The 13,494-nt window shown below is 46.5% G+C and overlaps 1 protein-coding gene across 1 annotated transcript in view; it reads left to right on the forward strand.

The window, feature by feature from the left end:
* LOC138516825 (kyphoscoliosis peptidase-like) overlaps positions 1-13,494 on the forward strand; it is a 263,810-nt gene that overhangs the window by 95,458 nt on the left and 154,858 nt on the right. The gene's annotated exons all lie outside the window — the stretch shown is intronic.

Consider the following 13,494-nt stretch of genomic DNA (forward strand, 5'->3'; position numbering starts at 1 on the left):
GGATCCCGACGTGGAGACTTGGGGCCAAAGCTTTGAAAGACACAGTGTTCAGGGAGGACCTAAAGAAGGAAATAAAGGAATATTTTGAGCATAACACCGGGAGTGTAGAATCGGCTGCCACACTATGAGAGGCATTCAAGGTGGTGGTGAGGGGGACGGCAATATCAAAATCCAAGGGCCTACAAGGTGGAATAACGCAGGAGTTACATGAATCAGAAAAGAAACTAGAGACAATCATTCGCAAGGGTGGGCATTCTTCAGAGGAGGCCGGTACTATACGACAATTACAACAGGATTGCAGGTAGTACTGGGAGAGATTATGTAACCTGAACTATAAAAGATACATCGAAAGGCAGCACGCAGAGGGAGACAAGCCGGGCAGGCTGCTAGCCTGGTTGTATAAGAGCGAGTCACCCAAACAAACAATTAGAGTGGTACAGGGGATAAATCGACAAATACTAGATACCCAGGAAGGAGTGAACAGATACTTATTAGAGTTCTATCAGCGACTGTATATGGATGTGGACGAGGGAGAGGAGATTGATATGATGGAAACATTGAAGGACATCGGCCTTCCCAAACTAGAGGCAGCGGAGAGGGAGAACTTGGAGGTCCCAATTACGTTAGAGGAACTAGAAGCAGTAGTAAAGCTCCTACCTACTAGTAGAGCTCCAGGGGCAGATGGACTCCCTAGCGAGTTCTATAAAACGTACAAGGCATAGTTGCTCCCCCCACTACTTTCAACGTTAAATGAGGTGCTAGATAAGGGGATGCTGCCGCAATCTCTAAGGGAGGCAATTATCATCCCGCTCCATAAGCCCAATAAACCATGCATGGACTGCAGGTCGTATTGACCGCTATCCATGCTGAACCAAGATAGCAAGATACTTACGGCAGTGCTGGCAAATAGGCTGAGACCGGTTATCAATAAACTCATACATCCTGACCAGACCGGGTATGTTCCCTGCAGAAGCATATCCGACAATCTCAGGAGGCTCCATCATGTTATAGAACAGACAGAAAGGGATCCCTAGGAGGTTGCAATAATCTCGTTAGATGCAGTCAAGCCTTTGACTTTGTCAAATTGCTGTGGCTGCTGGCGGCTTTGAAGGAATACGGGGTTGGGCCCACGTACTTGAGAAGGGTCCAGATGTTGTACAGTAAACCACTGGCTCGAATCAGAACGGGAGCAACCATCTCAGATCAGTGGCAACTCAGTGGGGGTACTAGACAAGGATGCCCGTGGTCCCGATGCTGTTTATTTTAGCATTGGAACCCCTGGCGATATACTTGAGGCAACAATATGGAGAGGTGGGGATCAGCACAAAGGGAGGGCAGCATCTGATATCAATGTATGCTGATGACATGCTGCTGTACTTGAGATACCCCGAAGAAACCAACAATATATTTTGGAAGTAATAGGGTGATACGCGGTGCTGTCTGGCATAACAGTGAACCCCAAGGTATCCCGATATACCTACCTAGGGGAAATAATTTAAATTGAAAATCACACGTGTAAATCTTTGCAGAAATGCGGATTCCCGCCTAAATTTAACCAAACAATATTTAAGAAAAACGGGTGAAATATACTAATTTGGAGTTTTTAGGTTGGGAGGTAGCTATGGATCTTAGGTATACTCCAGAGTTGAAATGAAGTCTCTAGCTATTAAATTGAGTTAGTTATGCAATGTTGAATGAGAGGCGTTTTTGGAAAAGAAAGGCGCGAAAAAGAACACAGAAATACATTTTTACAAGGATAGTTATGCTCTACACTAGGGCATTCAGGCTAGGTTACCAGATTGAAACACAGTAAGCTCTAGAGTTGATCCGCGGAACCAACCCAAGCACCTCCGTGTCCGCCCTGGCTGACTCAGTTTGATTACCCGAAGGAGGATTGAGGGTTTAGGATTTCACAAGACACAATTACTTAAAGAATTTAACACTAGCGCAAGGAATCAAAGGCAGGATGGCAATAAGGATTCTGACAATGTTACAAGTTCTGAAGGTAGGGATTGGATGGTTTAGAGATTGGGATAGGGCAAGGCAAGGTATGCTATGATTTTCTATGCTTCCTATTAATACTTACAGTCCACTTTAATTTAGGATTTTGGACCATCAAGGGTTCTGGTCATCACACAGATCAGGTCTAACCAAGGACAGCAGAGCACATCTGGCGGGATAGGGTCAGCTGGGAAAATCTGGTCACCAGACGGCACTGGACTGCACTTCTGGTTACTGGCGACTGGAGATCAGTGGGATGGCGAGTTTGCAGCAGGCATGCATTTAGTAGTAGCAAGCCAGACTGGATAAAAATGCTTCCCTTGGGTTTTTGGGATTTGTTTAGAATTTGAGGCCTAGCTGAACATGCTTCAGCAATGCATAGACATTGGCTTTGCAATGAAATCAGGAACAAAGATGAAGAAATCAGGAACAAGACGCCATGCAGAAATCAGGACGAAGTCAGGATAGGTAGGTATATCGGGATACCACGAGAAGAACTGCTGGTATTACCAATACAATGGGAGACCAAGACCTTTAGATACCTGGGAATTGCTGTACATCACAGTGTTGAGGTTGAACACAAACAAAACACAGAGAAGGCGGTAGCTAACATTGAAAACAGCATGAGGTTCTGGACCAAGCTTCCTTTGACTATGATGGGGAGAGTGGCTCTGTTAAAGATGGTGTTGCTCCCTAGGCTGTTGCACTACTTTGTGAATATACCATACATGATACCTAAGCGGTTCTATGTTAAAACCCAGGGTATATGCAGGGGGTTCATATGGCACAACTCTAGAAATAGAATTGCATTATGGAAACTGCAAAACACGTATGACCATGGGAGCATTAAATTGCCCAACTTCGAGATTTACTACCTGGCCAGACAACTACAATATGTGGCGAGGTGGTTATCAGAGGACTACACACCAGAGTCCAGATTTCTGACAGCTGAATGTTTCTTTTTAAAGAATAGATATGGTTGCCAATATCACAACGACATGGGGGGACAAGAATCTTAGATTTGGGATGGAAGATATGGCGAAGGGCTTGCCGGGTTATGGAGAATCTGTTCGCGTGTTCCCCACAGATGCCGCAAGTGGCACTGAATGGAGTGGATGAGCAATTGAGGAAGATAGTACGGAAGCATTGGGAACCGATTGGTATAGCAACGCTAGGGGATGTATGGCAAGATGGAAAGGTGGCAGAGTTTGACACATTGGTGGGAACCACCGGTTTACACCAGGGACAGTACATCACATACACTAGGTTAGTGCGGAAGATAAAGAGCACCTGGTCAGAAATAGTGTTGGAGGGTCAGCCCGACGTGACCACAGAAAAATGTTATGATGTGTCAGACGGAGGCCATGAGGTCTCCCGAATCTATGAACTGCTGATATCTAGGGTGGGGAAGGAAGCAACCAAGCTGAGACCGGATTGGGAAGAGGAAGCAGGAGAACCAATGGGTGATGGGCTGTGGGGGAGGGTACAGGGATACCACAAAAAAGTGTCCAGGAATGTGATGTTGCAACAAATCCAGTTATATGTTACCCATAGGGCGTATATGACTCCTCAGAAGATAGCCAGGTTTAAGAATGCAAGAATGCAAACATGTCCAAATGTGGGGGGGGGAAATGCAGGACTGGTGCATTGTTCTGGGCATGCCCGGAAATAAGGAGATTCTGGAGGGAGGTGGCCCACCTCTTGGCGGGGAAAGAGATAAGTCTGGATGTGGAATCTATGTGGGCGTGTATGGTAGGGGTTTCCCTAGGCCGCGTAGAATGAAACACATACACAAACTCAAAGACATGGCTTACGTACTTGCTAAGTGCAGGATTGCTATGAGCTGGAAGGCAAGCCACAGACAGAAAGCAGAAGCCTGGTGGCAGGATCTTTGGAAGTGGGCAGACGCAGAAACGGTGGTGTGGAGTGAGGCAGTAAATAGAGGGGGTGATGAAGAAGTTGAGACGCTGATGGCCTGTAGGCAATTAGTAGCCACATGTCTGGGTCTGACCAGACATGCCTGGAGGATGATGGTTCTTCAGGGGGAGAGGGAAAGGAGGGGCCCTCAGAAAGGGTGGTGGAAGGCGGAGATGAGGCGTAGGCTCGAGATTGGGGACTGGGGTAATGTAATTTGTTGTTGTTTGGTTTTTTCTTTTTTGTATTTGTTGTTGAAAATAATAAAACTGTTACAAAAAAAACTATTAGATGAACAGATGAAACTATTGAATTACAGAAAAGGAATGAAATTATAAATATGATCACGATATGATAACTCGATTTCGAGAAATATGAGAGCATCAGGCATTACTGGGTGGATATACCTAGTTCTTGTATTTTGCAACCTTCTCCATATTGCCACTCTCAACTCTCGCTCAGCTGTCAAACACTCCTCTGACATCTGCCGCCTCCTGGAAGAACTTGATCTTGATGTCCTCCGTCTCACCGAGACACGGTACACGGCCAGCTCTGTCACAAGCTTTGACACTCTCCTCCCTGTTGGCTACAAGTTCCTCTCTGCGCCAAGATCCAACCGTTCCGGAGGGGGTGTAGCATTGAGCTTCCCAGAGTGGATTCCTGCTTCTGTCATTCCTATGCAGGCCTACTCCTCTTTCGAATGCCGAAGGCTCTCTCTGTCTCTCCTGGCCACTCTCTTACTGTGGCTACTATCTATCAGCCACCTGGTCAGATCACCTCCTTCCACTCTAAATGGGTGGACCTCTCCTCCTCCCTGCTGGCCTCGACCACTCCTTCTTGGAGACTTTAACATCCACCTGGATGCTTCCTGTCCCTCCTCTGGGCTCTTTTGTGACCTCTGCGACTCTCTCTCCCTTTCTATTCTGCCCTCTGGCCCGAATCAATCTGTAGGGCAAACTCTGGATGTTCTGATCTCCTCAGACTTCCCTCTCTCTATCCCCCTCACCACTCCTCTCTCCTGGAGTGATCACTTTCTCCTTTCCTCCCATCTCTCCCTCTCTGCCCCTCAGGCTAAGCCATCCCCGGCACTGCCACCTACCTTCATGGTCCTCGACCCATGAAGCGTGTGTCATTTGAGGCTTTTGCTGCCACTTTCTCTCCCCCTCCTCCACCTTTGGCTGACTCATGTCCTAACACAGCCATTTCCATGCTCCACTCTTCTATCAATGATACTCTTGATGTTCTTGCCCCTGTCATGAGGATCCACTTGAAGCCCAAAGCCAAGTGCAACTCCTCGTATGACTCTGACCTTGTCACCCTTAAACGCAAGTGCAGGGTGGCGAGAGGAAATGGCTAGCTTCTTGTGCATCCTCTCACAAACTGGCCTGCCGCCTGCTCCAAAAGCAATACTGGCTCTCTGTCTGCACTAGGAAGAGAGCCCACATCCAAGCCCGTGTCTCTGCAGCATCTAACAACTCAGCCGAACTCTTTAAAATCTGCAAGGAGCTGGCCTATCCTGCTGTAGTCTCTACCTCTCCTGTCCCCTCTCAGGCCCTCTGCATGGCCCTGGCTTCTCATTTCATCTCTAACACCCAGAAATTCCTGTCCACCCTCTCGTCCTCTTCTCCTCCTCCCTCTACTCTCTCCTCTACCTCTGTACCTCTGGCCCGCCTGTGGCCATCTCTCCTCCCTCTTTCTCTTCCTTTGCTCTGTTCTCCCCTGACAAGGTTTCTAGACAAGTCCGATCTATGAAAGTCTTGTCGAAACAGATTCTTCCATGTTCTTCCAAAACCATCAAGGGCCACATTGACACTGTTGCTCCTGCCCTGGCTGAATTCTGCAACCACTGCTTCACCACTGAAGCCTTCCCCTCCCCCTGAAGCACTCTCATGTGCACCCTCTTCTCAAGAAACCCTCAGCTGACCCCTCCTGCCTGGCTAACTATCGCCCGATCTCCATCACTCCTTTCCTGGGCAAACTCCTGGAACAGCTGGCCATCTCCCAGCTTAATCTTCAAACTGAATCTGTTGGTTGTCTCCATGACCATCAGTCTGGCTTCAGAGTAGCCAGAAGCACGGAAACTGCTCTCCTGAACATCCGTGAAGACCTGCTCTCTAACCTTGATTCTAATCTCCCCTCTGTCCTCATCTTACTCGATCTCTCTTCTGCCTTTAACACGGTCAACCATGCCATCCTGCTCAAACGTCTTCGTGATAACCTGGGTATCACTGATCAGGCCCTGGCCTGGCTTACCGTGTTCCTCTCTGTTCCACCATCCCAGGTCCAACTTGGGTCCTTCCTTTCTTCTATCTCACTTTGGACCAGTGGTATTCCCCAGGGGTCTAACCTTTCTCCCCTGCTGTTCAACCAATAACTGCTCCCTCTCGCCCACCGCATTGCCGCTCTCTGCTCCAACTTTCAGTGCTATGTGGATGACACTCAGCTCGTTTTCAGGCTCTCCTCTGCCACCTCTTCTCCTTCTCTCATCTCTGACTGTCTACCTGCTATCAAGGAGTGGTGTTGCGCCAACAATCTCTGCCTTAATGCCAGTAAGACAGAGATTCTCCTCATCAGCACACCTGCACCCTGCTTTCCTATCACTCTCTGGCCGGCCTCCCTTGGCCCTCTTACTGCTCCCACCTGTGAGGCTAAGAACTTCAGGGTCATCTTCGACTCCACACTCTCCTTTTCTTCTCACATCTCTGACGTCTCTACGAAGTCAAACTACCAACTGCACATCCTCAGAGGTATTCTTCCTTTCCTCTCCTTCCCCCAGAAGCTCATTGTCTCTAGAGCTCAGGTTCTCTCTAGCCTGGACTACTGCAACAGCCTCTTTCTAAATCTGCCTGCTTCTACTCTCCGCCCTCTGCAACACATCCATAACAGGACTGCGAGACTTGTCTTTGGCCTGAAGCCCAGGGATCATATCTCCCCAGCACTGAAATCTCTGCATTGGCTCCCAGTAGCTGCAAGGATTAAGTTCAAGACCCGCTGCATTGTCCACAAGGCCTTGTAGGGCTTGGGTCCTCAATACCTCAAACTCTCTCTTCGCAAATACCTTCCTACGCGAGCTCTCCGCTCCTCCACCTCCAGCTCCCTCAGAATCAGTCACTTCTCCAAGCAACATGTTAGTGGTAGATCTCTTTCTTCGGCTGGAGTCTCCCTCTGGGACAGCCTTCCTGCCTCTCTGAAAGTTGGGGAGAACCATCTCCGGTTCTGGAAGCACCTCAAGACCTTCCTCTTTGCTTCTGCCTTCCCTCTTTCTCTCCCCTGCTGATTTTCTGTCTGATACTGCACTGGTCACCTGGCTACTCTCTGATTCAGATCCCTTCACACCCAGTAGCACACCCGCACTGCCTCCCGCCAAACCTTGCACTTGGGTCTGTATCTGTAACCCTACAGTTCCCCTACCTGCACTTTTGGACACCTGCTGTCTGCACTTACCCTTGCACCTGTTGGCCGCACTTCTTGTTATTGTTTTGATCTCATGTACAGCACTGCCACATCCCCTTCCCCCTGGCACTTTTCCCCTCCGCCTCCCCTGCACTTGTGCGATCTCAATTTCACTTGGCCTAATAAGATTGTTCTCTCTGTCCTCCCTCTGTTCTCCCTTCCTTGCCTCGTCGCGGCTTAAAACACTTGTGTATAGGGGCGTTAGAAATGCCATATCATATCTTTATCATTATCATCTCAATGGTCATCTTCAAGACTGCATTACTAAATTCCACACTCTCGGGAAGTACCACCTAATTTCCAATGTTATACTGTGAATTTATCACTCTGGGGACTCCCCTTCCACAGGATATGTATGTCATTCATTCAAGGATAAGACAATATTTGTGCCCATTATTAAAATGTTTAAGTTATGGATGGCTTCATAAGCCTTCTGCAGGTCTTGCTCCTCAGATGCATTATCCATTGTAGATGCAGATTTTGATCAAGATGTTGATTACATTGGAACCAAAAACCTGGCTTGACCCCATGCCTGCCATATCTCCTGACCTTTATTTTACTTGCCAATGTCTCCTTCTAGTAGGATACACATAGGCATTAATCGTATTCCACTGCGCTTAGTCCTTGTACTGTTTTGCATTACAATCGCCCGACCATCGTCCTCATCTCTTCAGTTTTAGCAAACTTAACATGTGATAAATAAGAGACAATGATCCACATTACCGGCACCATTTTCCGTACTGGCAAACTACGAGTTCTGCGGAAGGGAGCCGTCCCGCCCGCCAGGTCTGCCCGACACAACAGACACCAGCACCATTACGACTATGGGACTCCACGGGAATGGGGATTAACAGAATGCCGGCACCGGATTTACCGGACCACCGGGATTGTAATGCCCCGGTAAATCCGGCGCCAGTAAATCACTACGGGTCCGGCGGCAGCCTGCCGGTTTTACCAGCTTGGTACCGCCGGACTCATAATGAGGGCCAATTCATGGAACAGCCAAGAGAGGGCAATTTTCAGCATGTGGGATACACGCATGGCCAGTACTGGCCAGTGTTCATCATAAAACGATAAGATAAATACTTTAAGTAATGCCTACTGAAGAAGCTTCTCTCAGAAAAAGGAAGAAACCAATGCCATAAGACCCCAAACATTTAAACGAGGTCCCGGTTGGAAATCTGGGTGGGGGAGAGACTGGGTTTTATTTTTCATGTTCATTCCTCTTAGAACACAATGCGCCACATTCAAATCCATCGCTAGTGGTCAAAATAAGGTGGCAATACCATTACCACTTGTTTAACAAATCAACATGATTATGGATTTGTAAACCCATATGCAAGAAAACGACCTGCTGATGCATGGAGGTATAGCCATCACAGAAATTGGGGGGTATGGTGCAAGATGTATTACCACTAGTTGTACTACTGCCAGACCCCATTAAAGTTCAATAGGACTTATGAATAGGGAATAACAGAATCTAATAATAAGTCAGAGACTCGATTGTTACCACTGGCGGTAATTTGGAATCAGGTCTAATATAGTGCACCAGAAGGAATTAAAATATAGAATAACGTATTTAAGTATTACAATTACTAACATTCTTTGTTTGTTTGTTAGCAAGTTTCAAAAACAAACCCTACAAACAATTGGAAATAGCTTGCCAATCCTGCTGCCTCTCCTGTCCCCTCTCAGGCCCTCTGCACGGCCCTGGCTTCTCATTTCATCTCATTTCATTCTAACACTAATAAAATAAAAAGCAAATTTCATGCCATGCCTTTTTGAACATCCCTAAAACACAATGTTATAAGTAATCATCATTTTATAGAATACTAGATCATTCCGAAATTCAACTAGCCTACACATTTATATTACTCCCAGATTTAAATACAAATCTGCACAGCTTGGAGTGACTGATGTCACAACAATTCTATTCTCACATCCAAATTATCAGACACCCCAAATCAGTATATAGGTTTTACTTCTACAAACATTTTGATCTTAGAGTGGGGGTGGTGAAAAATGAAATGTGCATTAAGCTCAGCGGGCAGTAATTATATTACATATGTCAAATATAAAGACCCATTGTCATGCTTATGTTCCCAAACAATTCTTTGATTTTATGCAAAGCATGTTGGAGCCTTCATTGATGTTATTTGTTCCCTTTCTCCTAGAGGCATTTAAAAAAAGTACAATAGGAGTGTACTCGACTGTGCATATTGGAGTGATAACCTTCTGTCAGAAAATAATGTACATATTATTTCAAGGTTTGAAAATGTGCTTTGCTCAGCAAGACATGTTCTTATTGGGATCAAAATATATACTGAAATTGATTATTAGAAACAAACCTTGCCACTTTACAATGGCACTTTAACATATCCCTTTACAATTTTAGTCCAATCAAATCTTTTTAAAAAAAATGTTTTTAATAGTTACTTTTGTGAAAAGCACAGCTCCCGTCGTGATATCTGTTTTATTTCATATGTTTGCACAGTGTCAGCATCGGCTGGGGTGGCTTTAGCAAACTGACACCTGAAAATGCAACTCTCACCCACATTGAAAGAGACACAGAGAGAGTGAGGTAACAAGAGGCAGAGAGGAAAAGTGAGTGCAGGGAGAGGGAGAGAAAGGAGAAAAGAGCGTGCTAAATCGCCCTATGATACATTGGGTACAGCTAGTATAAGTATTATATTACAATTACACTTTATCAGTCAGCACTTTGAAGTGAACTATTTATTTATTTTGCATTTGTAGAGCGCGCTGCAGCCCACGGGCATAGAGGCTCTGTCAAGGATACTTAAGAAGGCTTGCTTGAGGGTTACAAAAAGCGGACCAAAAAGTAAATAACGTTGGCTTTAGATGGTACAGTTACATAACAGTATTATACAATGTATCATTCAATGCAGGAGCATATGACCGGGATCATACAAAGGGAAGCCCTCTAGACAGAGAGCCTAGTTTTTAGTGCCTTGCGGAAGGCAGCATGGGATTCAATTGATCTGATCTCATTTGGAAGGTTATTCCAGAGAAAGGCTGCCATAGTTGGGAAACTTGAGCCCCCAGCACGCACTCTACGCGTGTGAGGAGTCAGGATGCGATTGGTATAGGCGGCTCTGGAGGGTCTGGAAGTTGTTTGTTTGTGAATCCTTTGCTCAAGATAGGGAGGAGCGAGTCCATGAAGACATTTATGAGTTAGGGCAAGGGTTTTGAAGATAACCCTTTCTTTGATGGGTAACCAGTGTGCCTCTCTCCTGACCAAGGAGATGTGTTCTCTACGTGAAATGCCTGTTGCGGCCCTTAAGGCATCGTTCTGGGCAATCTGGAGTTTGTCCAGGTTTCTTTGGGAGGTACCGACGAAGAGGGCATTGCAATAGTCGAGCCTGGAGCCAATGATAGCTCTGGCTATCGTAATGCAGTTATGTTGAGTGAGGAAAGGCCTGATAGCATTGATCAGTTTGGAATGGTACGCTGCTGAGGAGGCTATAGCATTGACCTGCCTATCCATGGTCATGCTAGGTTCTAGGTATACGCCTAGAGTCTTAAGGGTTTGTGATACTGCAATGGGGGTGTTGTCTATATTGAAGGCCTGATACTCTTTGTCGAGTTTGCTCAGTGTAGCAGGGGACCCGATCAGCAGGAGTTCGGTTTTTTCACTGTTTAGACAGAGCCAGTGCTCCGCCATCCAGGATTGAATGGTGGAGTAGATGATGTTGAGGGTATCTGTATCAGTGCGATAGTCTCCCGATAGGGGTATGAGCACCTGGGTGTCATCCGCATAATTGGTGTATGAGATGCCCAGTGAGTCCAGAAGACGGAACAGGGGTCTGGTGTAGAGGTTATACAGAGTGGGGGCAATGCAAGAGCCCTGGGGGACTCCACATTTGATTAGACTGGGTTAGGCGTTGGAGGATTCTGAGAAAACATTCATGACTCTCTCCTGCAGGAACAAATTGATCCATGCACAAGCCTTTGGGGAGAAGTTCGCAGTGGTTGCGAGGTGATGGCATAGGGTTTTGTGCTCCACCAGGTCGAAGGCCGCAGAGAGGTCTAGGAGCAGAAGGAGCGCTGGTTTGTCTGAGTCTCTGATATCGTCTATTTGATTTTTTAGGTCAAGTAAGGCAGTTTCAGTGCCATGACGAAGGCGAAATCCAGATTGGCGCAGGCCAAGAAGGTGGTTATCCTCAATGAATTTCTGAACTTGCAGATAAGCTGCTTTGTCCAAGATCTTTAAGAGGAAGGGGACCGTAGTAATGGGTCTGTAGTTGCCAGGTATCAGTGGGTCGAGAGATGTTTTTTTTAGTAGAGGTCGGGCCCAGGCTTCTTTGAGGGAGCTGGGTACAGTGGAAGATTGGAAGGAGGAGTTGATGAAGGCCATCACAAAGGGGGCGATGACTGGCGCATAATCTTTAATAATGTGGGCTGGGCAGGCGTCTCCCTTACAGTTAGAGGGCTTAACAGACTTAATGAGGGCAGTGACTTCCGATTCGCTCATGGGGGCGAAATCAAATTTAGGTGCCTGGTTAGGTCTGTCCAGAGTAGGGTGAGCCGTTTGGGCTGCTAGTAGTGAGGAGATGGCCTTTTGGTGGGCTAGGATTTTGGTGTGAAGAGAGTCAAGTTTGTCGAGCATAGCTTTTTGAATTTGGTTACACCAGGCCTCGTCTTTGGCAATGCTGAGTGGTGGGGTAGAGGGAGATTCAAGTTCCCTGAAAATAGCAAAGATTTCTTTAGTCCCAGACTCTGCAGTATTAATTCTGGTGTTGTAGGATTCAGCTTTGGCCTGTGTAATAGCAATTTTGTATTCTTTGGAAATGGCCTTGAAGGCGGTTTTGTTTGAATCAGTGGGGTTTCTTTTCCATTTGACAAGTGAGGCCCTTTTTGTGGATCTAAGATCCATGAGCGCTTGGGTGAACCAGGCATTGGAATGCTTGGGTTTCTTGGCTTTTTTGGCTGTCAATGGAGCAATAGTATCTACTGCAGTGGTTATGAGATGGTTGAACGTGTTGGCTAGTATTACAGGATCATTGGGCAAAGGTGGTTGCATGGCTAGAACCTGTAGGTGTGGGAGGAGGGTATCTTTAGTTAGTTTCTTAGAGCTCCTGGATAGTGTCGCGGGGAGCAGGATGGTGGGTTTCGATGGTTCAGTAGAGATGTCGATGTGAAAGTTAATGCAGGAGTGGTCTGACCAAGGGATAGGGGATATGGAGGGCTGGAGAATGGGGCAGTTATGTTGGGCAACCCAGTCAAGGGTCCGACCTTTAGTATGTGTGGGCTCAGTGATGGCTTGGACAAACCCTAAGGTGGTTAGTCCTTTTTGAAGGGAAGAGGCGTTGGCATCTTGGGGGTCGTTGAGCCCAAGGTTGAAGTCACCCAGTACTACTACTTTGGTAGTTTTTTTCAGGTTGTGAGACAGAGAAAGGACGATGGTTTCTTGGAATTCTGTCGGAGGGCCTGGTGGGCGATACACGAGGTGAAAGGCAATGGTGGAGTTGGGGGACGTTTTGAGTTTGATGAGGAGGTATTCGGCGTTGTGTCCTAGTTCCCCCTGGATTCTTCTGATGTCAAGGGTGTCCTTGGCTATGATGGCTACCCCTGCCCCCTTTGGCCTATTTGAACTATGCTTCTATGCTAGATTAAAAACAATATTAGTGATACATTACCTGCATCTCCATCGACCAGATTAAATACAATTAATATGTTTATGTTTATTAGGTTTATATAGCGCTTTAATCCAAAGCGCTTTACAGTATAACAACAAGGTACAATGATGAAAGAAGCATATTTACAATCATGAAACAAACCAGTGAGACAATACGTAGAACAATTTACCTAGGTGGAGGGGGAGAGGGAAGGGAGAAGGGAAAGGTAGAGGAGGTAGGGAAGGATGGTTACAAATAACTGATTTGAGATCAAGTGGGTGCGAAAAGAAGGGGAAGAGGGGGTAAAGGGGATAGGAAGGGAACAAGGGAGCTGGAGAGAATATGGTGACTATGTCAGTGGACATCCACACTTTTGATAATCTTCCAACTTCACCTTTTAGTAAGCTACTCTTTTCAATACATATGAAACCAGGTATTGATCTTGTGAGTAATCAGCTGTCGCTAGTAAAACGAGGGATCCGTAATCTTT

The sequence above is a fragment of the Ambystoma mexicanum genome, chromosome 6q, assembly GCF_040938575.1.
Source record: "Ambystoma mexicanum isolate Mex_15411 chromosome 6q, UKY_AmexF1_1, whole genome shotgun sequence".
NCBI classification, from domain to species: Eukaryota; Metazoa; Chordata; class Amphibia; order Caudata; family Ambystomatidae; genus Ambystoma; species Ambystoma mexicanum.